The sequence below is a fragment of the Pseudopipra pipra genome, chromosome 5 (assembly GCF_036250125.1).
Source record: "Pseudopipra pipra isolate bDixPip1 chromosome 5, bDixPip1.hap1, whole genome shotgun sequence".
NCBI lineage: Eukaryota > Metazoa > Chordata > Aves > Passeriformes > Pipridae > Pseudopipra > Pseudopipra pipra.
The window spans coordinates 3,383,716-3,409,807 of NC_087553.1; the positions used below are offsets into that span (position 1 = coordinate 3,383,716).

The 26,092-nt window shown below is 43.0% G+C and overlaps 1 long non-coding RNA gene across 2 annotated transcripts in view; it reads right to left on the reverse strand.

The window, feature by feature from the left end:
• Window positions 1-15,557: 15,557 nt before the first annotated feature.
• LOC135413980 (uncharacterized) overlaps window positions 15,558-26,092 on the reverse strand; it is a 91,356-nt gene continuing 80,821 nt past the window's right edge. For both annotated transcript variants that reach the window (XR_010430524.1, XR_010430525.1), the window contains exons 2-3: window positions 25,134-25,328; window positions 15,558-21,985 (exon numbers count right to left, since the gene is read on the reverse strand). This is a non-coding gene — a long non-coding RNA (uncharacterized LOC135413980). The remainder of the gene's footprint in view (window positions 21,986-25,133; window positions 25,329-26,092) is intronic.

Below are 26,092 nucleotides of genomic sequence, written 5' to 3' on the forward strand. Positions count from 1 at the left end.
GGTAACCCCCGAGAGGGTGGTGTCTCTCTTGATGTTGACCCAATCAGTGCTCCTGCAAAATTTAAACATATCACAACAGACCAGAAAAGAAAGAGGATGAGGTTGTTGGAGGAGAAGTGGCCATGTTCTGAAGTCACGAGGAGAAGGGGCAGGACCCCGTTGGGGGCTAGGCCCCCCCCGGCCCCCATCAAGGGGGCTACAAGAACTTGGAACAGTGTTAAACTGGGCTGAGTTCTGTAGCTGAGAGCTGGAGGAGTTTCTCCACTGTGGGCAGCAGCAGGAGATACTGAAAAGTGGCAGCAGAAACAGTGGCAGAGAGCCAGAAAGAGATAAGGAGAAGCAGCAAAGGCAGCATGCAGCAATGCAGAGAGATATCCTGCAAGGAGAGAGAGACAGAGCAGGACTAAGCTCTACACAGAGTTTTGGGGTAAGAACTGAACCAGGCCTCCCCAAAACCCTTTTGAGACCCCTCCTAAGTGGAGGGGGTGGACTCCTACTGGATGGAAGTCCTAAAATGCAGCATGCAGCAGAGAGAGAGGAGCTAAGAAGCTCAGAGACGTCCTGAAGCTGGACCAGGACGGCCAGAAGGAATGCGGGGGAAGTGGCCTGTCCCCCCACTGCTGCTGCCGAGCTGGCAGCTTGAGACAGAGCACAGGAGCTCTGATAGAATGGTTGAGGCAGAGGCTTTCAACTGAAAGCTGCCCGAGTCATTCTGACTTAGGGGTAAACCCCCTGAGGAAAGGGACCGTCACGAAGACCCCTGCGCTTTGTGATGTGACGTGGGGACGCGAGCCTTTGTCCCGGCTAAGTTCCAGTCCACGAGAGAGAGAAACCTTCTCTTGGAGTCAAAGGGCCAAGAGGGGTGAAAGGAGACCCCCTTGTGTGTAATGGGAAGAGATCCAGCTACAATAATCCAGCTACAGCTGCGGCATGGAAGAAGAGAAGCACTGCTGCCCTAGGCGTGGATAGGATCTTTTCGTTCTTCCCTTCTGAACTTTTATTGGAGGGAGAAGAGATTTGATCCAATGTAAATACTGATTTATCATAGGAGAGATAGTTAAGATTATGTATATGATGTATTATAATATTTATTTGTGTAGTGATTGTAATATAATTCCCTTTCCCTCCATATTGAGTCTTGTGTTTTGTCTGGAAAACCCCTCTCACACTGGGGTGAGTTGTGGGAGGGGGGGCTTGAACTCGGGAATTGGATTTTGGGGGTCTCAAACCACCACACTATTCCACAGGCATTCAAAAATTAAAGCAATAGTTATAGAGCTGAAACTTATAATTCTGGAATTCAGATTGAAAACACTGTTTTTGGGATGCGAAAGTGCCAATTTCGATACTGGCATGACTTCGGTGGACAAACACACATATAGAATCATAGAATGGTCTGTGTCGGAAAGGATCTTAAAGACCATCTCTTTCCAACCCCTTGCCATGGGCAGGGACACCTTTCACTATCCCATGTTGCTCAGAGCCCCATCCAACCTGGCCTGGAACACTTCCAGGGATGGGGCAGCCACAGCTTCCCTGGGTAACCTGTGCCAGGGCCTCCCCACCCTCACAGGGAAGAATTTCTTCAAAATATCCAATCTAAACCTACCCTTTTTCAATTTGAAATAATAAAAAGCCAACGCATTCAAACCATACTCATATCTGAGTAGGAGCAAGAGTAAAACTACTCCAAGATATTTGGTTTTCTGACTACGTATTCCAGAGCACAAAGCTAATGCTTCAAACTCAGCAGGCCAGTAGTTTAAACTACATATTACACTTCCCTGTAAATTTGAGAGATTTGAACAGACCTTGACAGTCAGTGCAGGAGATTTCCATCCTGGAAAATCAGGCTGCAAAAACTTGCTGCTCTTTGACTCTTTCCCTTCATGGTTGTGTCACTACAGCAGCTCCCTGCTTTTTGGGGCCAGAAAGGATAGAACAGGTCACAAACAAAACACATGAGAAGACAAAATTTCTTGTGTGCTGCAGGAGGTTATTTATCCTCTTCAGCAATCAGCAAAGTGCCTCTCCAGCTTTGTTTCTTTCCCAGGGTACCAGCTGGATCCCACCTCTCCAAGGAATGCTGTTAATCTGACCATACATTTCCATGTGCCCATCATTTAACAGCCAGTAAAGAAAAAAAAAAAAAGTTCAAAAGTATTTATTAAAATTACTTGTACATTTTATAAAATATCTGTTATCAATTAATTGCTAATAAGTAGTTCAAAGCTGACTCAGAACTGAATTAATAATTTAATACTCCTAACTTATTCAATTAGTTTGGCCTCTTTGCCTTTTTCTGGAATGACTTCTCAAGAGTTATCCCTCTTCTTGTGTCCAGACAAGGGTCTTCAAGACTGTCTTTCAAATTGCTTAAAATATTTCCATCTCTTGAAATGTTATTACTTCACAAGATTGATCTTATACAATTTATCGCAAATATTTCATACTGAAAATTCAAGTACTGCTGAGAATTATGATGAGAGAAATCTATGTGGTTCTTTTTCCTGCTCCCTCATTGATGGTCATTCTTTTCATTCTAAGGAATGTTTTAAAAAACCCCTCTCAAACTCTGCATTTTCGAGGGACAGACAGCAGGGAGGGCAGAGGGAGCAGTTTATTATACTGACTATTGGAATTTGGGAATGTATCAGCTTTTCCTCTCTGGCACAAAGAATTGACTGAGGCAGCATCACATCAAAAAACAGGGTACTGTGAGATTACTGCATTTGCAAAAAGATACACACAGCATTTTAGATACCATGGTGATTTGTTTTCCCCTTCCCACTGCAGGAAAATAATGGCACAATCAAAAATACACTGAAATCACTGAAAGCCTTTGAGTCTTTCAGTTGAATTCAGAGGGCTATTTATGCCTTCTGAGAAGCCAATACATAGAATTGCTTGGTAAACATTGACATTTTAAGGACAGATACTGTATAAATGTTGAGCGCCCTGTGTGCACCCAGCTTTACATCCAAGAATTAAAAATGTTTTTCTTTCTTTAGCTGGTCCTCAGTAATGCACAAGTAGAGAGAGAATGAGTTGGAAAATTAAGAGAAAGAAGGGGAAAAGCAACCAGAATGGTGACCTTTATGTAATGCACCCAAAGGACACCATGACAGAAGATTCACAGCCTTTCAGATGAGGAACCTGTGACCTATGTGGCTACAACCCAGGCTGAAGCATCACTGTTCACAAATAAAGCTGTAAGCTACAGACACAACACTTGCTTCCAAATGAGAAGAAAAATACAGGTAAATAGCAGCCATCATTCCTGGTTCTTGACGCCTGCCTTGTATTAATTTCTCCCCAGTATAGAGGTGGTTTTCTAGAGGTTTAGGTTTTGTATAATATCAGTAGCTTGGGAAGATACTGTGTTTGATGCTCTCTCTAATAATTATTTCTATGCAATTTGAATTAACTGTTTGCTCATTAAATATTTCTAGACATGAGCTTGAGCCACGGCCTTTGGAGGTAGTTTTCCACACGTTGCATCCAAGGTTTTAATGCCACTAGCCAGGATAGAGGACTGAAAATCAAATCGTACAGTGACTGAAGGACAACTAGGAAAATAACTTCATCTTTAAGAACATGTGTTCGCCCATTTGAAACTAAAACTAATGACAGCAGTGCCTTCCTTTGTGATGCAATTTGTTAACTCGAGTTTGGAACCTGGAAATCATGAAGTGCTGTTCCTAGATCCACTGTGAGAGTGCCCCTGTCTGGCATTTTGGGTTTGGTCCATTTGGAATTGTTTCATTTTCAGAGATTTACTCACTTACAGTAAATATTCAGCTGTTCAGGCGATCAGGGTGCTGACCAACGCAGTCGCATTTACTGACACAAAAATTATAAACTTCACAGCATATAGATAACTTACACTAGTTAAAAAATAAATATGCAATTCACAAGCAATGGCACAAAGCATAAAGGATATTATCTGCCTTGCCTGAGTGTATTTTAGCTGTAATAAGGAGTAATAGAAAAAACAAAGAAAAAGAGTAATTGTTCAAAAATCTGGTAGGCTGGCACTTACCACTCTAGCTGCTTACTAGAGCAGGAAAGAATTCCCTTCAGCCTTGCAGGGAGCAGGAGTTACTGGTTAGCTGCATTGCAGCTCTAGTCCTCAAGTACTGCACAGTCCCTGAAAGTCAGCACAAAAAACACAGACCAGGAAAGAAACTGGACTCAGAGCCAGTCAGATTTACCTGGGCACGTGGGGAGAAATAAAACACCTTTTTAGAGCTGTGACAACTCCTTTCATTTGTCCTTCTACCTGACATGAAAACATAACAAAGCAGCACTCATGAGGATCTGAGCAGGTCTTGCTCACTGTTTGGAGTTCTCCCAGCAGCACTGCTTCCCCCTGAAGGACCAGTCAAGCCCAGAACCACTAAGAGAACATGACTGGATTATGCTATAGAATGATTTATGTTTATACACGTATGGTAGGCGGGTATATTCACATTAAAATCTGTTTGAATAATAAAATGTGCCTGTGATCGGTTGTAAAACATAGAGCTGATTGCAGCAACTCCAAAATGAAACTTTTCAGCACTTTAAAATTAACTGAAGTCCCACTGCAGCAAAGTGGCTAATTATTTCTACGTCATTAAGCAGGGGTTTTATCAGCATGTAGAGACCTGAGTTCCCCAGTAACCACAGACTGATTTCAGTGCAAGTTGGGCACTGCAATCTCTCTGATGTACCAGAGAACCTGAAGCTGTTTACAATCTGCACAGACAGCACACTGAGAAAGGGAGGAGACTGCGAGCGTCATTATATCTTAATTCATTAATAAAAGCCTTTAACAACCCCCTGGAAGGCAAAGTGGAGCTTGGGTTTGTAAGTGTCTGTCTGGAACACTCTGCAGTACCTGCAAGGCAGAAAGGGAATTATACTTAATAGGTTAAGAAGCAAAAAGGGGCTCAGAGGTGAGGCAAGACTTTAACTCCAGAGGAAAGCAGTGGCAAATCAGTGGTGAAAGTGGTCTGGAGGTGTGATACAAAGAGCCCTGGACCACTGGGCACACTGGGGCTGGGACAGCTTTGACTAATGCCGTGGCAATGCCATCTCTCTGATGGACAGGAACTAGTCTTGGCAGGAGGGCTTAAACAACAGAAACTGTGGAAATGCTGCCATGGTTGGATCTTTTTGTGGGGGGGGAGAAAAGACAAAGCAGTTGTCTCTTTATTCCCTGGTGCATGAAGAGTTAAAAAAATAAAAAGAAGGGAGATGAACTTATTGGAAACTCTAGTGGTTTGGATTCTGTTCAAGGCTTGGATCAACCCATCCCAACTTGAAAAAATAGGACAATAGTGTCCACTTGGCTCAGCTGCAGACTCTATGGATTTTTTATTACCAATGGCTGGAGTTCAAGATGAGTGAATTGTAAATAAGGAGAAATGAAACACAATAAAATTGTCTCCAGAGACCTACCTAGAAAACATCTGGAGTTTTGGCACTAACATATAGAAATCTATACCAGTGGGAACACAACATATATACTGTGAAGTGCAGTAAGAAATAGCACAGATAAATGAGAAGTTAAGGCCTCATATATATCACAATAAGATATTTCAGCTCCTTTTGGTTGTATGAGTTTCCAATACTCTGAAGTTCTGCCAAATATTTCATTGTTACCTTATTAGATGTTCTTGGTTTACTACCTTTTGCTTTGTAAAGCGCTGATTTAGTGTCACTCAATTTAACTTTTGAAAATATAACCAGATGTCGTGTTCATTTTGCATATGAGAGAACCATATCAGAAACATGTGTTTTTATGCAGAGATCCTAAGATTTCTTTCTCTTGCTAAAACAGCCTTGCTTCTGAAATGAGTTCCCCTTTTATCTCGGACATCAGATGCCACATTGGCACACAATGATATTTTGGTCTTTGTAAGCTTCTCTTAATGCTTGTATTTAGCCAAGAGATCCTTAATTTGGGGTTCATCTCCTGGATTCCCACAGAGCTTTTCTCTTTGACAATAGTGACATCATTGTTTGTATTCTAGACTGACCTGGACCGTTCCATTTAATGGGAGGCGGCGGCAGGGAAAGCTCTTGAAGGAAGGGGCCCTCACAGAGCTGGAGGTAACCAAGCGTGATGGTGTGTTCCAAGATCTACCCACATTGTTTAGGTAAAAGAGTTTAAACGCTGTCAGCACAATGACCTCAGGAGCAAAGGTGAAGGAACCTCCCAAAATTCAGTCTGGGTGGTGTTCAGCTCAGCAGGGACACGCGTCTCCTCCCAGTCAGTGTTTAACTGGCTCAATTCTCTTGTTGCCAGGGGGGGTGCAACATCATCCTGTTTGAATTTAAGAGTGGAAAACGAGCCACTCGGCACCCAACACAGAGAAAGCGTAAATAAAATTATCTCCACACTACTGCAACTTCAGAAATCTGTTCCTTCCCGATGTATTTTTCAAAGACTAACACACATCTGTGATTAGCAGCTCTTCTGGAACGGGGGTAAGTTTGTAGAGTTACTCTAAGTTGAAAGTTGCTTTTGTTTGTGGTTGTGATCTTTCCTTGGCCAGCTGGGGGATTATTTAGATGGTTTGCAGCCCTGCAGTTTTGTTGCTTTCCAAAATAATAATTCTGTGTTTGGCTAAACCTGCAAATTTTCTTTTTAAATAATTCGGCCAAGGACAACTAAGCCTCAATAGCACCTATTGTGTCAACACCACAGGCACAGATGAGCCTTCCTGTGGATGTTTACAGTCACCAGAACCAAGCCTGGGTACACAAAAACACCAAGGTGGTGGACAGAGTCTCACCCTGCCTGATGGTAGCACTGAGGCATCTTCATATTCCTCTCTTATTCTGGAACAGTCTGTTTCTACTACAGTCAGAAACAACACTTCAGCCCAGCTCTCCAGAAGATCCTCCCCAGGCTGAGGAGGAACCCAGCACCCTTTATGCCCAGTGTCCAAACGCTGACTGTTTACTCAGCACAGGTGCAATAATTTCTGGGAAACATGCCATGACTGAGAACCTAAATGCTCCTCCAAAATCTGGTTTTAATGACTACAAACCCAAAATTCTATCTGAATCAATAGCCCAGATCTTCCCAGGTACAGGACTTGGAAATTTGGCTCGACATTCATACCAATCCTCTGCTGGCCAGACCCTGCCCTCACAAAGGTAAACTCAGCCTAATCTCACACATTGTTGAGCAAATCTAGAGGAGCTTCTCTGTGTCACTGTGCAGCCCCGGAGCTCTCTGTAGCTTTAATTTTCTCACACAAAGTTCATCACAATTTTCCTCTTCCACCATAACACTTCTAACAGCACAGGACAAGGGGAATGGTTTCAAACTAAAAAAGAGTGGGTTTGGATCATATACATGGAAAATATTCTTCCCTGTGAGGGTGGTGAGGTGCTGGCCCATGTTGCCCACAGAAGTTGTGGATGCTTCATCCCTGGAAGTGTTCAAGGCCAGGTTGGATGGGGCCCTAGAGAGGGACAAATATCTGGCTGAAAAGGTCTGGCTCAAAGTTCTGGCTGAACCTGAACAGACATACAGGTTCACTATTACCTGCAATTCTGAAGGCACAAAGTAGGACTAAAATTGTGGGGGCCAGGTGCAGTATTTGTGACATTAGTCATCTTACTCTCTTAGCAGGCACAGTGGCAGGTTAAAACAATTTCTGCCCCATCAAGGCCTAACAAGCTTGGTAAGACCACACACCTTTGCCACCGCTCTGTCCCAGTTGTCTTCTTCAGCCAAATGCAGAGACAGAAACCTGAACCTCACGTTCAGCCAGTTAAAACAATCTTAGACTCTTTTATTCTGTAATTACTGGACAAAGCCATCACTTTCTTCCCATTTTCCGACCACCAATTAACCAGGGACTCTCACATGCATCATAACAAAACCCCCTTGCTCCTACTGATCATGCAAAAATGAGAATATAGACAATGTAATCATGTTACAAATGGTGTTCAATTAATAGTTAGCTAAAAATTATTCAAATGGTGATTCACAGGCTGAATAACAAATGGGAAATGGACCAATTAAGCAAATGGACAGGCTAATGGCTGCAATGTAACAAAGTGAGCCCAATGACAATTGGGTAAATTAACAGAAAGCTCCTAGGTGGGCTGACACATAGGGAGTAGGGGAAATAGGGAGGTATGGATAATTGACATTCTGCAATCAGAATACAGCTCTGTCATGAGACAAAAGAAGGACTTTAAGCAAGCAGAGCCTATGGAAATCAGCCTTTAACACATTTCACAGGGCTCTATAGTAATAATTCAATCATACTGCTGACCATGGCATCAAGTAGATACTTGCTATAAACATATGCAGGATGTTTTTGCTATGAAAAAAGACACATACAAAATCTGAATTAGAATAAAAGCTGGCTAGAGGAACTGACTGGAATTAAGACAGTTTAAAAAACTATTTAGACTCTGTGTGAAGGGGTCATTTTGCTTTAAAATGAGCAACACAGGCTAGCAGGGAATTAGCTGCATCACTGAAACAACTTTTGTTGTAGTCTCAGCAGCCCTGTAATACATGCTTAGTGCAAAAATACATGAAAGACATTGCGTCCATGAGTTAATTGCCAAATTACTGACAATAATTTAATTGCCAGTACACTCTAACATGTCAGCCTAAGTCAGTCTTGGAAAGGTACATACAGAATTTCCACAGGCTACCATTTCTTATGTCTTCCCATTAAGAACCTCATTTTGGTGTTTGATCCCAGCCAGATTTTCTCTGTCACCTCTTAAGGAAACAATCTGAGGTTTCACCCGCAGGCCAAAGTTACAAGCATCTGGAAGTGATTGAATGACAATATTCATTCTGCCTGAAAAACACCTTTGCTAAGTGAAGCCTTGATCTGCAATAGAAACATATAAGTATAAAGGGAAAACAACAGGGCCTGTGCCATCACCCCTTTTTCCCTGGAGGTTAGAAATCCCCATTTCTCTGTCCTTTGGTTTTTCAAGTTTTTTGTCTCCACTGGAACTGCAGCTACTTTAACACAATCATGCACCTAAACTCCCCCCCTTTCAAAAGCATTACATGAAATAATAACTCCAAATACATCTTTTTTTACAGCAGTAAGGTGCCCTGAGCTGCTGGGGCACTATTGCAAGGAACTATAATGTTCCTCTTGTTCAGAGAGAGGCAGGGGAGGGAAAGGAGCTGCTCCAAGTGACAGCAGCAGAAAGTTAAGAGATGGCAGCACAGAACTTCCAAACCAGCAAAAAACCCCTGCAAAACCAGCAAAACAAGAAAGTCAGTTCCTCTCCTATCGTGGTTTCCTCAGCCTGCGTATTACCCCTGAATAACAGAGGTATTCATTATGCTGGAGCAAAACAGTCTTTGCACTAAGTGGTCCTTGCAGTAACATAGAGCAGCGCATCATTTTGTGGCTTAGAAAACTGGTTCATTTACTTGTAAGATGCTTGTAGATTCATGAACCCTCATCAGGAATTATCCTGAAATTGCAGCGTGTTTTCCAGGGTCATCATGTTACATGAAATGTTCAGCCTTGCCTGAGGCAGGATAATATGTAAGAAACACAGATATCCCTCAAAGCAAAGCAATAAAAGGAGGTTTTTTGTTTGCTGCCATGATTCTTGATGTCATTGGCTTTTACCTTCTTAATCCCTCATTTTATTTCTAAGGATATTTTGAAAGGAGTTTGAACACTTTCCAGAGGCCATTTCTTGCTCTTATTTTTAAGTCATTTGTTACATTTAAGATTCAATTCCACTAAAACATGAGCATTATTTTTGAACTTTCGGAATAATGTCCCAGTGACACACGTGGAGATTCGTTTGGGGCCAGTTAAGGGTTACATCTAGGAGTCCACAGAAGTATTTCAGTGCTGAGCCACACGACATTCACTGTCTGCCTCAGGCTTTCCAGAAACCTAAAGTTTTCAGAAAGAACCTCTTGCCCAGCAACTTTCCCAGGCGCAAAGAGTAGATCAGACCTTCGTGGGTGCTGCTCTGCTGCAGAATTTTCTACTTCAGCACTGCAGTGCCAAAATCATAAACTTTGCTTTCACTTCCTGCCATTTGCTCAATAATATATGTAATTTAAGGTTACATCATCACAATTGTTTTTAAAGTTAAACAGATTTTCCAGGGGGCTTAAAGTTGTGATCTAAGAGTTGGAAATTCCAGCTGAGGCAGACTAGCATAATCCTGGGTTTGTTACCAGCATAAAATTTTGTCCTCTTCTAAGCAAGTCTCTGAGCACTCATACGTGAACCAGGGCCTGGCATAAACAATGAGAAAATATTAAAATTCAGCCTGTGATTGTGGCAGATCAGAGGAATTCACAAGGCTCAAAACCACAGTTATAAACCAGCCTCCTCTTCTAGTCCTAAAAATCTGTGTAGCCACTTCAAAAAGAGCTCTTCTCACAGTAGCTCAGCACCTCTGAACTCTGTGCACACCTCAAATAAGTGATGCAAAAAACCCCAGACAGTGGAAAATGGCTTAACTGTGCAGGTTCTATTCAATAATTTCAATTGATTACACAAAACATTTCTGCAGAGCATCCTCACATTTCAAACCAAAGGAATCCAACTGCAACCCATTGCTGAATATGTGCTCTGACAACAATTTAGTTTGCAATGAAATCAAAAATATCACGTACCCACATAACAGAGTCATAAATGTTTTTACTGCCCAGTCAGTTTAAATCTGCAAGATGCACAGGCACATACACACATACAAGCACCAATCCTCAGGAAACAGCTCAGAGCTTTAGTTTGTTTTCATTTGGAGACAAGGATCAGATAAAAAAACCTGTTTTCCGTCTGAAGCATGATGTACTTCCCAAATTGACTGGTTTTACCCTTCATCTTCCAAATTTGGCCCACAGCAATCACGTCGATACAACTCGTCTCTTGCACATCTCTGGTAAGAACATCCTGTCAGTTTTTGTGAGCCCAAGACTAATTAGTCTATTTTTGTGTGCAAGACCAGTGATGGGATCTTGTTTTTCAGGTATTACACACATTCTGACCTCGTTTTACCAAATCTTTTTTAGCTGATACCCTGCACACTAATGATCCCTTCCAGGGCAGCAGCACATGCTGGTAGTCTCTACCTGGGCCCTTCTCTTTCCTAAGAGTGGCACACACTGTGATAATCTCAGCTGGTTTTAGTCCTCTCCCCTGTACAACCCCATAACCCAAAGCATTTTTGCTGCTTTTTAGCTCTTTCTCAGTAACAGCTACTTCAAATTCTTGTCCGTAAAACATATCTTTGGCTCTATACACTTATATCAGACATAAAGCATTGCAGTCGTGACCTTGGGCCGCGTTTATGCCACAGTGGGTGTGGTTCAGGTCTGTAATGAACCCACCTTTCTGGGCTGACAAACCTGCCCCTACACACAGAGAGGTGAGCACAAAGCACTGGATGTCAAATCCAGCAAGAACAGAACTGAGGCTATGACAGATGCAACCAAACTCAGAAATCTTCCCATAAATGTTCTTCCCACAGAAGAATGAAATGTTCTGCTACTCCTCTACCACCAGGGAACACGTGAAGCACAAGCAAACTGAAACTGGCCCTCTAAAACCAGCGATAGATTTGTTGCTGGCCATGGCCTCCCGTAATAAGGTTTTGTATGGATGGTCTCGGAGAGTCTGGTTGTCACCCCTGTAGAACTTAAGAAAATAAAATTCTGGCAGTGGGAAATGTATCTCAAGGAGATATTATTAGAAAATGAGTGGGAATACCTGGGAGCTATAGTCAATTTGTACTTGCCGAAGATCCGAAACAGACCCCAAATCTTTATTACATACGACTGTTTTATTTCACTTCATCTCCACAACCTGCTATATAAAAATATGCTTATGGTGTGCAAGGCACTGTATGCTCCAAAACATCTCCTTCCTTTTCCCAAACTGTATAGACATACCTTTTTTTGTCTCTCTATTTACATTTTATTTCTGAGTAAGCAGATGTGCTCAGACAGTATCCATCTGAGCAGAAAATTACCTAAACCTTTCCAAAAAAGATTTCTAAATTTTGCCATGTGAAACTCAATCTATTTAAAGCCTTTGCTTTAAGACTGGTATTCCTCCTCTGCGGATCTGGATTTCTTTGTGTCATAATTTCACTGTGGAGCAGAGTATTTTACCAGCAATACCCGACTGGTGTGAAAGCAGATAGATGAACTGGAATATATTCAGGAAGAGAATGCAGATTTTCTCTTCTCACGTCTGTACTTCATTTAGGGCATTTTTTTTCTCTCTTATCCTTTTCCTACCATCACAAACACTGTGAAGATTATGTGCTTAACATCTTGTGCATGATCTGATCTTGAGTTGATATGCTGGAAGCAGCAGTGGATCTGTTGCTCTCCCCAAACTTCCATTTAGCTTAATTTCCTGGAATCACACATTTGGGAGCAGAGATCATGGCCAAACACTTGGAAACACCCAGCATACCACGAGGGAAAATTATTAGTTCAAGAATTACATTTTTAAAAAGTGCTGGATGCACATTTTTGCCCAATATTTTTTGCTGTATCTGCTTCAGGGAGCAGTTCTGGGAACACCTTTCCTCGGGAGCTGCAGAGTCACAGTTCCACCACAGGCTTTGCAAAACTGCAGCAGCTGCAGTGCACCACTGACAAGAGTGTCACACACGTGCAGCAGGAAAGAACAGGAGCCCAACCCTCCTGCTCCTCCTTTAGGCTCCTGTCCCTCCGGGTTCTCCTTGCACGGAGCTGCTGGAGCAGCATCAGTGGGGTCTGACAGTGCCAATGCCTGCTTGGCATCTCCCACCCCATCTCCCAAGCTGGGGTTCAAACCCAGGTGTTCCAGCAGCCCTGCAACATTAATTAGCATTTAGGGGAGCCTGTTGCCAGCAGGTTCTCTGCAGCTACAGGCTGTTTTCCACAGGAATATATACGTGGGTTGTAAAGTGGCTTGTTGGTCTGATGAGAGCCCTGGAGTTCAGCTCTCTAAGTATTTAATTACTCTCAATGGTTTTACGACCTGGAGCAGGCTTGTGGCTAGCTAGAGTGGTGTGGGAGACCCTGGAAAACCATGGGATACTGCATTAAAATGGAAGGAGTCCTTCCCACGTTTTTAAAATAAGTACATCTAACAAAGCTTTTCAGGCCAAAGCTTTTTCATACCTATCCAAAACTGCAAACACACCCACACTCACTGGATGTTCACAAGGGGGCTTTATCAGGACAAACCTGAAGTAAATAATCTTTTGTTAAATTAGTAGCCACACAGTAGCAGCAAAAAAGCTCTTAATCATTTCCCATAGCCATTAACACATATATTACACACATACACAGATATATACATGCATAAACACCTATGCATACAGATTTCACTTTACTGTTGCCTAAACTCTTACTTAAATCTAGGAATTAACTTCACTGACAGTTTCTCGGGAACTTTAGGAATTCTATTCCCCGATTCTTCTCTACAGGGACACTTTGCAAAGCCTAAAAAAAGCAAAGAAACAGAAGAGAGGGTCTTGGCCAGGCAGGCAACTCCCTTTGCCAGACTGCAGCCGTTCTGCTTAACCATTTCCCTTCATCCATCAGGATTGTCCCTTTCTTTCTTTAGGATCATTGCAACAGAAACTATTTCAAGTACACCCACTCGAGTGGTTTGTGAAGTCCCCATGGATGTCTGTGAAGGTGGTAATGCTGAAGGCAAATAGGTTTGTTTTTTTCCTCATTGAACTGGGCTGGAATTGCTCAAAGAGTCACTTAATCTGTCTTAACCTGTAAAACAAATGGAAGCAGAATGCAAGAGGAGTGGGCAGAGGAAAGGGAAAAAAGAAGAGAGGCCACTTTTTGGTTTTTTGTATCTAATCTTTGGACCAGGCAATCAGGGTGAACACAGGACTGCACTTCCTCTGTGAGAGCTCTGCTTTGACACTGGACATGCAGAAGCATAAAGCAGACTTCATTTTACAAACATAACTTCTTATTTGGGGGGGTTGTTTGAGAGGTTTTTCCCCCCTCAGATTCTTTCCAAGAATGCTGTATGCACATGAACTGACTTTTCAATCACTTTTTTGTGCTCTCCTCATTGAGGAAAAGGCTTGTGGAAAAGGCTGCTGACAACTGTTATATTGTTGAGCCAAACCTATTTATGCCAAGTTAGATTTGTTCATTTCTTCTCTCCCTCCTCCTTCTCCCAATATTTTCCTCTCTCAGACTTTTAATAAGGCAGTAAGGCAGAAAAGCAGTGATGCAAACAGAGTCTCAGTGTGACCATATGCACATCACCCCCAATTGCTGGATCCTGTAGCGCAGCAGTTAATTCTGTGTGTCATATTTTATGTCACACTTATTAGCCTGAAGTGCAGTAATGCACGTTTCCATTCACAAGAGAACCTCTCCTGAATAACAAGGCCATGAATGGGTACTAATAAAAGTATATTCCATGTGTCAGGGACCATGCTAATTAGCAGACTTGAAAATCTCTGTCAAACACTATAAAATGTTACAGTGTTTGTATAAATGTTTAATAATGAAAATGATAACAAACTGAGCAGGGACGGCTTGGGGAAAACAGTTATTTGAGCAGTTTTCTGAGGGTGAGGGATGAAGCAGCCTGTGGTTTCGGAAAAAGAAGCTTTTAAGCAAAGGTTTTACCTGGCTGACACATCTGACTAAAGGCTTGTCCCAGTCTGCAGCCCAGCACAGTCTGAACGGGTACAGCAGAAATACTGTGAGCTGGGTCTCTCTCTTTTGGGATCATTGGCCCAGCATGGCCAATATAAAAACCCCTTTCCCAGCATGGCAGAAGGATCAGCAGCCAGTCTGATGCAGCTGGGGGGTTGGCCCCTCTTTCCATTCTTCCCTGGACAACCGAAGCAAGGTGTTCATTCCTCTTCCATGAAGCTGTGAGCTGCCAGCTTTAGGATACCTCGGTGGGATTCAGCCACAGGACAACAATCTGCATCTTGCACACTGGAAGATTCAGAGCTATGGCTCGGAGCTAGGAAAAATTCAGTCACTCCCTGTGCCAAAGAGTCCTCCCTCATGTGCAGACCCAGGAAACAGCAAGTTCCCAAAAGTGCCTTTTCAGCCTCGGTGCTCCTGAAGGACACAGGACACATCCCATCTCCCCAGGCACTGCTCTGAAACAAGATCAGCAACTAGGGGAATTAAAAGGAACAGGTTAAATGCCTATTTTGATGAATGAAAACAGGAATGAATGCAAATATTTTGACAAATTAAATCTGAGTGGATTTCATTCCAAATAAACTAACTTCAGAGCTCACAAATGAGGCTAAATCAATGATAAGGTGACAGGAACCTCTTGCTCCCCAACTCCAAAGACACTTTTCAAGAACACAAGATTACTTCATCTTTTTCAAGTGGCACATCTGGGATGACCTCAGTAGCAGAGCTCCACTGACTGCAGCTCTGCTGAGCATCAGGTAGAAGTAATCTTGCCCCAGGCAGGGCTTTTTCATTATTGAACAATTTTTAGACTATAATATTTAACATTTAAAACTTCTTTAGAGAAACTCCAAAGTCAAAAAAATAGTTTTGTACTAAACCAAAGGCAATTACTTAGTTCTGATGTATAATTACATTCTTATTATCACATACAATAAATTCATAGCTCCCTGGGCTAAGGGAAGGTATGAGTTCTAAAGATAAATGAAAGACATCAGGCTTCTTTTTTTCTTGTTCCATTTCCACTTGTAAAGACCAAAATAATGCTACAACCATGAGCCTGGCAGAAAGAAAAGCATTGTTTTGATACCAAAAGGCTCCCTGACTACCAGCAGGCTGTGCCAGTGTTCCTCACCTCCAGAGATGCAGAGCTGCCCCAGCAGTGAGTTTTACCCTGGCTATTCCATACCTACAAGTCTCTTTTTAGAGCCAAATCCCTTCCTCACAGGCCACTTTAGAGAAGCTTTCCCATGAATCAGGGGTATTCTTGTTAACATTTAGAGGCAGACCCTTGCCCCCCACCCTGGGTACAGGAGAGGGGCATTAAATACTAGCACAGCTTCCAGAATAACAGACTATGCTCCTATAGGCTGCCTTTTTTAAACACTGACAGTGTGCCTCAGATACAAAATACAGCTGGATCTGTCCTCAGGAAAGAGAGCAGAGATCCTGCCCCATCACCTCCCAGCCCAGGGAACAGATCCCAGCACTGGGAACAGCGCAGGGGCTTGGAAAGCAGTAAGGAAATGAGTAACAGCAGCAAAGACCCACTGCATCCCAAACCCTGCTCATCACCAAGATCTGTGTTAAGGAAGAGAGCTAGCTCCATCCTTTCCCTGTGGCTCAGAAATCCGACTTTCTTGAGAGATGTGAGAAAATTAAGCTGGAGAAGTAGGAATCCCTTTTAATCCCTTTTCCTTTGTTTTTCCAAAGCCAAATCCTGCCCAGGTGTTACTGAACCCTGGTATAAGGCTCACGAACCACAACCCATGCGGGAGGTGATGGGACCTGTTCACACCCTCGTCTTCTGTCATAAACAGAAACAAATATATAAAAACAAGTATTTAAAGGACAGACTCCAGAGACTCCCCCAGGGCTGGAAACTCACATTCAGCTCTCCTGGAGTGCATGCACATAGGGCTGCTGGGACCAGCTGAATCTCAGGACTGCTGATGGATTGTGTCTATGTTTTCCTGCAAAGCAAGCTGCACTTGGAAAATGGAAATCTGAGGCTTGACCATCTTGCTGAAGTCAGCAAAGTGAGCTCTGGCCCAGAACTGACAGGAAATGGGGTATTAGCTGGTGGAAAATAAATGAAAGGAATGTTCTTCAGCTTGGACCCTTTCACCAGAACTGTAGTTTGTTTCCCTTTGGTCCTTAGGTGAGCTCTAAGCCTCCTGTTTGTGGCTTCTTATCGAGGCTCAGCATCTCTGAGCTGCTGCAAAGCCAAAGGGCCCTGAATGTTGGTTTTTTTCCTTGCAATGCACCACCGTGTCCATGGCTCTGGCTCAATAGCTGATTCCAGCTAATTTGCATCTTTTGTTCAAACACTTACTGTGACTAATTTTGGGAACGTTTTATTTTTGTCTCTTCCAACATTAAGTCATCAAATAAAAATAAACAAATATTGCCACACAGCTAGAATATTTTTCCTTCATCATGTAGTTGCTTCTTTGGTCCATTATAATGTAAGTTCTATTAATTCCATATAATTTTTTTCCCCTCTATTTTGCTGGGTTTATTTCACAGTACCTTGAGAAAGATACTAACATAATGATTTTCATCCTTCACTGCCTACCTCAAGCACAAAATTGCTGCATATAGATTTCTCAGCACTTCAAAAGACTGTGTTCTCTTCCTAACTCCTGGTCCACCACCAAAGGTCCACATCTTCCTTTATTTTTATCAGTGACAACGGTTTATTATTTCTGCTACCTCTGATCCCACTGTACAGAGACCAGAAAGGACACACGGGTTCTGGCAATAAAAGGGACTCTTTAAGTGATCCCATAGCATAATAATACACTGGTTTGTTTAGTACAATCTTTTTAAAGCCAGACCTAAACTTTAACTCATAACTCATCTGTCAACCTCTTTAAAACGTCCCAAGGATAAAGAGAACAGCTTTGGCTTAGAGTAGAATAGGCTTCAGGAGTCTGGATCTGTAAATCTGAAAAAGGAAAAGAGAAGGAAAGAAAAGTATCCAAACCCTGTATTGCATGGGGACGTATAAAATTTGAAGCATACAATTAATAATACTTTTCAAAGACATACCAAGATACACTTAATGACCATTTTTAAAGTACTCTGAAATATTCAGAATGCAAATGAACTTGAATGCAAGACAGCAAATGAAGCACAGCAAACTGCTCCTAAAGTCCAACCACGCATCCTGATGACAGGAACAAAAGAGTCTGAGCCACAAAAACACCGAGGAGATTATTACAAAAAACCAAAGATGGATAACTCTTTAGTCCAGACATTATAACTTGCACTGTCCAGATTTATTAGATCATGAAACCTCTTAAGAGAGTCTATTTTTACTTTGCTTCTCGCTCCTTTCCCCCACATCTTAAGAACATGCCAACAAACATAGCTGTGTATTCTGTTGTCAGATCTCCCCTATTAGCAATTAAATCAGCTTACACACCCTTCATGAGGGAAATCACTTGCAGGGGTGCAAGTGTGTGCTGGCAGCAAGAAGCAGCAGAGCTGAAAGTACAGTTGGATCCTTGTCACCTCCACGTATTCACTGAATGTGACAGAGCGAAAACTGCCAGCTCTAGACTGGTCCCAAAGGAGGACAGGGCCTCCTGATGGTACCACAGCACAAATAATTAAGAGACAACAATACCAAAGGCCACTGTTTTTTCCCCCCCTCCCAAAAGGCCAAGACCTGCTTCATGATGGGCTCAGTCTGTTGCCTTTTCTGTTAAAGGAACAGCCTGGCTGGGCACTGGAATAACCTTGGGGTCCTCTTGCTTTCCCACACCCCATCAGGATATTTTTTAGGTTTTCCTGTTACTCCTACAGCCCCTGTTGTGCTGTGGGACAATGGAACTTTGAGGGAGCAGCACAGTCTTGGGCAAAGCTGGGGACTCCACGTGGTGCAGCCTCAGGCTCACAACATCGTTCTGGGACAAGGGCAGGACAAGAAACGACACAGACAAAAAACTGCTTCTAAAAACTGCTCCCTTTCTCCCCCTAAGGGGAAGAAGTGCCTTGTGTTGACAACAGGCCCGAAGCTTTCATCATGGAGAAGCACTAAATAAGAGGTTTTCTAACACCAAGCTGTTTGCAGAAGTGAGCACAAGCCACAGAGCTGGAAGCCAAAATGTGAAACCCAGATGTCTCCTGAGTCTGAGAGTGCCTGAACCTCAGTGTTTGCTCACTCCTGTGTCTATTTAAATGTTACAACAGCAGCTTCCTTCTGTATCTCCCCTTTCTTTTGCTGTGAGCTGCAAACAGAATAGGCTCGAAAAACGTTCATGGAGGCTCAGGGTAAAACCCAACAAGATGTCTGAGTAATCCAGAGCTGTCACAAGAGAAGATTCCTACCTTGTTTATAGAGCAGGTGTGTTGTGACTACAAAAGGCCATACCCTTCTAAAAAGTGGCTGTAATTAGCTCAAAAGCTGACAAGTACCAGAGATAAGTGTGAAAAGAAAGCATTTTTTTACTGAGAAAGGCAAGAGTCATAACACACACTGTGCAGGTAGTTGGGTCCTTGGCCAGAACTCAGCCCATGAAATCCACTTACTGCCAATCTCAATTGTGTTGCTGCCCCTCAAGAAGTGCCAGCTGGAAGCTGAGACAGAGTTTTGCTGATAACATCATCTGGTTGCTACCGAACTCCAGTTGCTGTTCTATATATTTACTCACTTAATTCAAGGTTAAACCAGCTAATTCCAGGACAAAAAAAACAAAAAAGCAACAACTCTGTACCAATTGCTTGCCACATGTGAGACTGACAGCAGCTAATTGCATGGATGGAAACAATCAGTCTTAATTTGAACACCACACTAGTAGGTGACAGCCACAGCTGTTCTGGGCAAGACAGACTGTACAACACATATAATGCAGCCCAGTGCAGGGAGAGAGACCTGAATGGGAGCACCAAAGAATCTGTTTTCTTCTCCTTTCCCTTCTTGAGGATGGGAGATCTTCAGCGAAAACTCAGATCTGCACCTGAGCTCTAGAACAGGTTTAGTGAGATGCAGATTGATTTTTTAAAATCTTATTTTAAGTGTGCAAAGGGCAGGTAGAATGTCACAAGATCAGTTTGCCTCAGTACTTTTTTTTCCAAATTTAGCTGACCACATGAGTCCAAGTATATGAAGGTTCAGCAATATCAAAACTTAAACCTAGCTGCACATTGCAACTGAATTTAACATTATCTCCCAGTCTGAACTCACTGTCCAAAACCCTATCCTTGAAAGCTTTGCTTTTTTTCTGAAGGCTACTCCTACCCACTTAACTTGGGGAAACGGGGAAAAAATCTAAACTTTTCATGTCTGTCAATGAGTTGATTTCAGTCTAGTTTTTACTATGGAAAATCTGGAGTAACTGCATTTAAATCAAAGGAGGAGTATCAGGACAAGCAGTAAAAAGGATCTATCAGATAGAAGACAAATTCAAGTTCCCTTAATTCAATGTCATATTTATTTTTTCTTTTAAGAAAAACTCTGGCTATTGAAACTTCATTTATTTCTTACTTCATTACTTAGATATTGGGATAGGAAGAAAGCCTCAAGTGTCTTAATGTGGCATTACTGATGCACACAGAAACACCAATTCTGATCTCTTTTAGCAGATGTGATCTAGTATAAAATGCTCTTCTGACTGAACTCTCCCCACTGAAAATTCTCTGGCCAGAACATCAGCAATCAGAAAGGCTTAGGAAGTACCTACTTGGAATGACTAGGATTACTTTAAGGGAGCTCTCCAGAGAATACAGAGAGCAGCTTTGTTTCCAGTGTGGTAGTGGTCTCTGAAATTCCTTCACATAACCCCTCCTTCCTTTAGGACGTGCAAAAATTCATTGGTGGAAACACCAGAAATGTGATGCACTATTGCCCGTGGACTTACTTCAAGAGACAGCACATCCTTCTTGCTACATTCAGAAAAGACTAAGGTTTTGATTCATTTTCAATCATAAATTGGGTTATTTAATTGGTAATATCTTTTTTTTTTTTCCAATCAGACGTCACAAATAAAAAGGGGATACAGTGAGGTCAGACCAGTTGATTAAGAAGGGAAGCCTTTCAGGGTGGGATTTCGGGCTGTGAGGCAACTAAGCTATGCCTCAGCCATCCTGGATTTACAGGGCACCAATGCTGAAGAACAAATATGCACTATTTTTTTGCTTTAATGTGCAGCTCTCAAAGCAAGTATGCTCAAGAGAGGAGATTTAGGCTAGAAGAGAACAAAGGCTACTATTTGTGAGTAAGAAAAAGTAAAAAGTGAAAAGAGGCAAGACCAGACTCAAGCTAAATTTTTAATAAGGAGCATTTAGAAGCATCTTCTGCAAAGCCAGTGAATCTTTAATGCAAAAATTGCTTCGAAAAGGCAATTATCCCAAAAAGAAATTACTCTCCTCTGCAGCGGGACAAAATTTAATAATTAAAGTGCACACTGAGAGATTTTACTGCTATTTTAAGTACTTTCCCAGTTCAGCCCCAACTATGAAGATTCAATTGTTGCCTCCCTTACATAAGACCAGCAAACAGTTCAAGCTAAAACCTCCTGTAAACCAGGCTGCTCTAGAAATGTGACTGCCTTCAGCAGTCACAGACAAAAGCAGATTCTCTGGGAAGACCAGGGGTGTCGTTCTAGGGAGAATAATGCAAAGAAAGAACTTCAAAAAATAAGATACCCCAGGTGATCTACAGGATGAAGACATTAGTGTGATGTAAAGCCCTGTTGTCCCCTATTTCCTGATCTCAGGGCTTGACTTTTCATCTTTCCAGGGGCAAAGGGCCGGGCTATTAACACATTTGTCTCTGTTGGTGGTACCTGGGAAGGGACAGGGGTTACTTAATTTGCGATCTCCAAGAAGCAGCAATAAAGAAGCAAGATTCCAAAGCAGTGACATCCTCCATAGCAGTTTCTCTTAGCCCTTTCATATGGCTCTCCTGAAAGGGTTAATAAACATGTCCCTTTTGTATCCTCCTCTTCTCCTTTAAGTTACCCCAGGTAGGATGCCATGGTAACATGCTAGGAAAGGAGCTGACATTCATGCACGACAGAAGGACCCAGAGTAGGTCTCCCTCACTCACCCGGGAGCAGCTTCACACAGGCAGGAGGTGCAAAACGAGCACCTACCAAACAAATCCATGTCAAATATCACAGAGCTTTCCTGACACATCCACATCTCTCTTTGTTCCCTCCTTGGAAGGCAGCAGGTGAAGTGCTGCTCCAGCTCCCCGTGCTCTGCCTCACCTCTGAGGGAGGGAAATCCAAAACCAAAGCACAGCAGAGGTCTGTGACTGGTGTGGAAGGCACTGGATGTATCTCTCAAATGGGATGTTTTTAACACAGCACGTGTCTGAAGCAAGAAAAATGAGGGTTAGAGAGGCAACCCGGAGTATTAACTACAGCAACAGCGTCCAGGCAACACTGGGTAGTGTCTGGCCCCTCAGAATACAGGTGGAGGAGTCTGAATCTATATATCTGCCCATGCAGACAAGACTCCACAGCTGAGGACCTGCCAGATCCTCTAAGGGTACATGAGCTGAAAAAAGACTAATAGACCATGAAGACACAAAATAACTGAACTCACTTTTCCATCTCTGATTTGTACAGGATATATAATTCTTGCAAAATTGCCGTAGAAATAATTTCAGTTATATGCCTCAAGCCTTTTTTAAAGGTAAAAAGGGAGGCAATGTGATCTTGCAAATACATACATGTTTGATCAAACTGAAAAATACTGCTCACACATCCAGGGTTATTTCCTTTCCCTTCTCCATCTATTTCCCCTTTGAATATTTTCCTGGTCTGTCTCTTAACTAATATGACCTACACAAATATCCATTCACAACTACACTGAAAAGCAGGGGGATTTTTCAATTATTCAGGAAAGAGAACGCAAGGGGTTCGTTGTTGTGTTTTGAGAGTATCTTTTTTTCTTTTTGTGGTGATCTATTTTACCTTTTACGGGTTTTTTTTCCCATAGCTGTTCAGGAAGATGTTCCTGAGTATGACCACGGCTGTCCATTCGAAGACTGGTGTCCATGCTCAAGAAAGATTTAACCAGCACCAATAAACTCTTAGATTATTTTTCTGAGAACTTTGTAAGATCATTCAGAGCTCCCAGGATCCACCAGAGTTCTGCTGTCCTCTCTAAACCTGCTTATGAAACTTTACAATCATACATTTACTTGAAATAGAGCTCAGTGCTTTTGGAAACCAAGGTAACTTTTCCTGTTCTGTAATCTTCTCAGCACAGGTTGAGTGGAAAAGGCTGAGCAGGAGGAAAATATGTTTATTTTTAGCTGCATGTGACTGAGGTGGTACTGCAGGAGAATCAGAAAAACACAGCAAGCAGAGAAACGTGTCAGAGAGTCTTGTGTCTTCAATTTAGTGGTTAAGTCCAAGCAAGGAGACTTTTTGTCCACAAAACGAGGTGTGGAAGAAGAGGAGGATCAAGAAAAAAATGGAAGATTGGCTGGGACCACAGGTTTCTGCTCACTGAGGAAGAGGAGGGATCTATCTGGCTTAGGGTGGCTCCAGAGGAGGGTCACTGGTGATGTAGTGGCTGTCAATGCAAGAGTGAAAGGAGAGGATGCTGCCAAGACACACTGCAGTTGCCACATCCAAGGCATCTGGTTACCCTGACATCTGATTCTCAAATGGAAAGCACGTGCTCTTCCATCAAAATATTTGAAACAAATGCAGAATAGATAGAGAACTAAAAGCAAACACTGAAAAAAAGCTTTAGGTAGAAGAAGAAAAAATGCTGAGGAGCGTAAGAGTTCAACAATATTAACAAAAGGCAGAGGCTGTTTGCACAGCAATCACATAGTTCCACACCACTTTCTCACACAGGATTATTTTGGTTAAATTGCCTTTGGTTTTCCTTTGTTCTGTGCTTTGGATTTATTCCAATCCTGCAAAATATTTTCATCTTACTTATTGAAAAAACCCACGGCCCCCAACAGGGGGGGAAACTAAGCACACGGGTTATTAAAACGAAAGGTGTGTGCTCGGGGCTAGAAAGTGCCTGGAGGCACAACGCTAAGCAGAGGGTAGTTTTCAGGTAGCAGGAAGCCACACAACTGACTCACTGTGCCTCCCTTGCTTCCTATTCTCCAGAAAAAAGGGCTGGGAGCAGAGCTTTTGTTGCAGTCTGTGTTTCTGCCACTAGGAAATTGCTGTCCAAGGGGCGAGATGGGGCAGGGGAGCGAGAGCTTGTCCCGTGTCTCTGCTTTCCTGGGACTCCCATGGTGCAGAGGAAGGTAATAACTGTACTTCCACATGGCTGAGCACCAAGAGCCAGATTACTGCATCAGGCATGTTGTTCCATAGCCTTGCTAGCACAGAAGTGGGGGTTGAGTGACAGTTCAGCCCTAAACTGCCCACAGTTCATACAAAATGAAAAATCTCTTGGCCGAGGTTTAAGTTGGTGCAGTCACGGTCAGCTGAGGAGTGGATTTAGAGTGAAGCTGTCTACACAAAGTAAGCCAGAGGTGAGCTGATGTTGTTTGGGACAACAGGCATAACCCCAGCTGCTTTGAAGTGAAGAGTTCAACAGAGTCAGGATTTCATAACTTTTTAAATCAAGTCCTGAGTGTTTTTTCTACATATTGGCATGGTGCTTCTTTCCCCTTAAGGGTAGGCCATCACAGGTGCTAACCTTCATTTCAGGTCAATATACAACAGACCAACCCTCTGAAAGCAATGATATTAAGGTCAAGAAAGAGAGACGAAGTCACTGACAGTAAGGGGGAAAGGTCTAGGAGACTTACAGCCACGGCAACAACTTCTCCCTGCTGACTGCCCTGAGCTGCAGCTGGGTTTGTAGAAACCCCTGGCTGAACTGACCAAAAAGGGCACCCAGCACCTAGACTGGGGTGCTTTCTCTGTCCCTACCCCATCTGAAAGCCAGATCAACCACTGTACTGCCAGAGGTGGAGTTAAACATGAGCCACAGCCAGTTAAAAGAGCTGACAGGCTTTGAGTGCTTCCTCAGGGAAGAGAGATGGCCAGGGGTGTCCTTCAGCCACAGTAGATCTCTCTGCCCCTTGCAGTCAGAAGAGAGCATCAAGGCTTGCTACTGTTCCTCCTTCCATCCAGCACCTCAAAGCACCTCTGGAGCGGGAAGTCCCAGTGCTCACACTCAAAGCACATCTGTGCAACAGCACTGATGGTGCAGGAAGGCTTATGGGGCTGGCTCAGATGCCTGTCACCCAACAGCTCCTGCTGATCACTGGGGTGGGGGGGGGGATATTCCCATTCTCCCAGGGACAAGCCCACAGAGCACTCCAATTAAACCTAAGATGTTAAATTAATCCCAGAGCTGGGCCTGCAGTTTTTTTCCCCAGCTCTCTGGGCGTTGTTCAGCAGCCATCAGATAATTGAGCACAAAGGCTAAGATAACAATTTGAATAACAGCTAATGAAAAGCTCTGCAATTATTTCTGGATGTGTTATCTGCCTTCCCTCTCCCACGTGGTAACTGTGATTGCCTCTTACAGAAATCTCCACGAAGGTGAGGATACACCAGAAGTGCACACCCTTCATTTCCATCTCTCCTTTTCTCACTTGAGGAGCTCTTAATCCACCTTCTTTTCCCTGTATTGGAGCTGATCTCCAGCTGTGTCTCTGCACAGCAGCCCATTTGCCACTCTCCCACCTTCATTCAGGGCTGGTACAATTTTGTGCAGATCCCTGCAAGAAAGGGAAAGGAAAAAGATTAGGGAAGGGGAGCTGCCACACTCACCTCATAATCTATAGACACACAGGAGGAGAGAAGCTGAGTTATGGGAGAATAGGAAGCAACACAATTTGCTGCCTTAAGGATGAGGATGTTCACAGGAGCTCCTGGTCTCACACCTTTATTCCCAGCCTTTCCCTCTGAGGCAGCAGCAGCTCCACAAATACTCTGAGTAAAATTACACCCTTTGCTGAAGCACCTGCATGCAGGTGCAAAGACAGCAGCTCCTATTCTGAGAAGAAGCTGTGATTCATAGCTGCACTCTTGAATCTTTCATGGAATTTAATTTGAGCTCAGTGTGATGAAATCCTTGCCCACAGAGACTTCTCAAAACCAGACAATAACATAGCTGACAAAACATAACTCAGGTATTTATTTATAACAGCTTCAAAAAATGTTTCAGACCTGCAGCTTCATGGGTTGTCTGGCAAAATGAGGGTTTGACCAGCTAGAAAAAGAATTATTGTGAAGCTCAGTATGAAACCTCCTTCCTGGTTTTAGATGATCTGTATAAGGTAGTCAAAGCAATTATTGATAGGAGTGAAGTTTGAACAGGCAATATGGGAACTACCAGCACAAGAAACTAATTTCCAACCTGTCTGGAGGCTAAGCCAGGAGAGAGTGATTTCCAGTGCCAGCTCTACAAAAATGCTGCCTGCCTTAAAAAAAAGGTAGGAACAGCTCTGCAGGCAGGACTGAGGAAGGCTGTGCTGAGCAC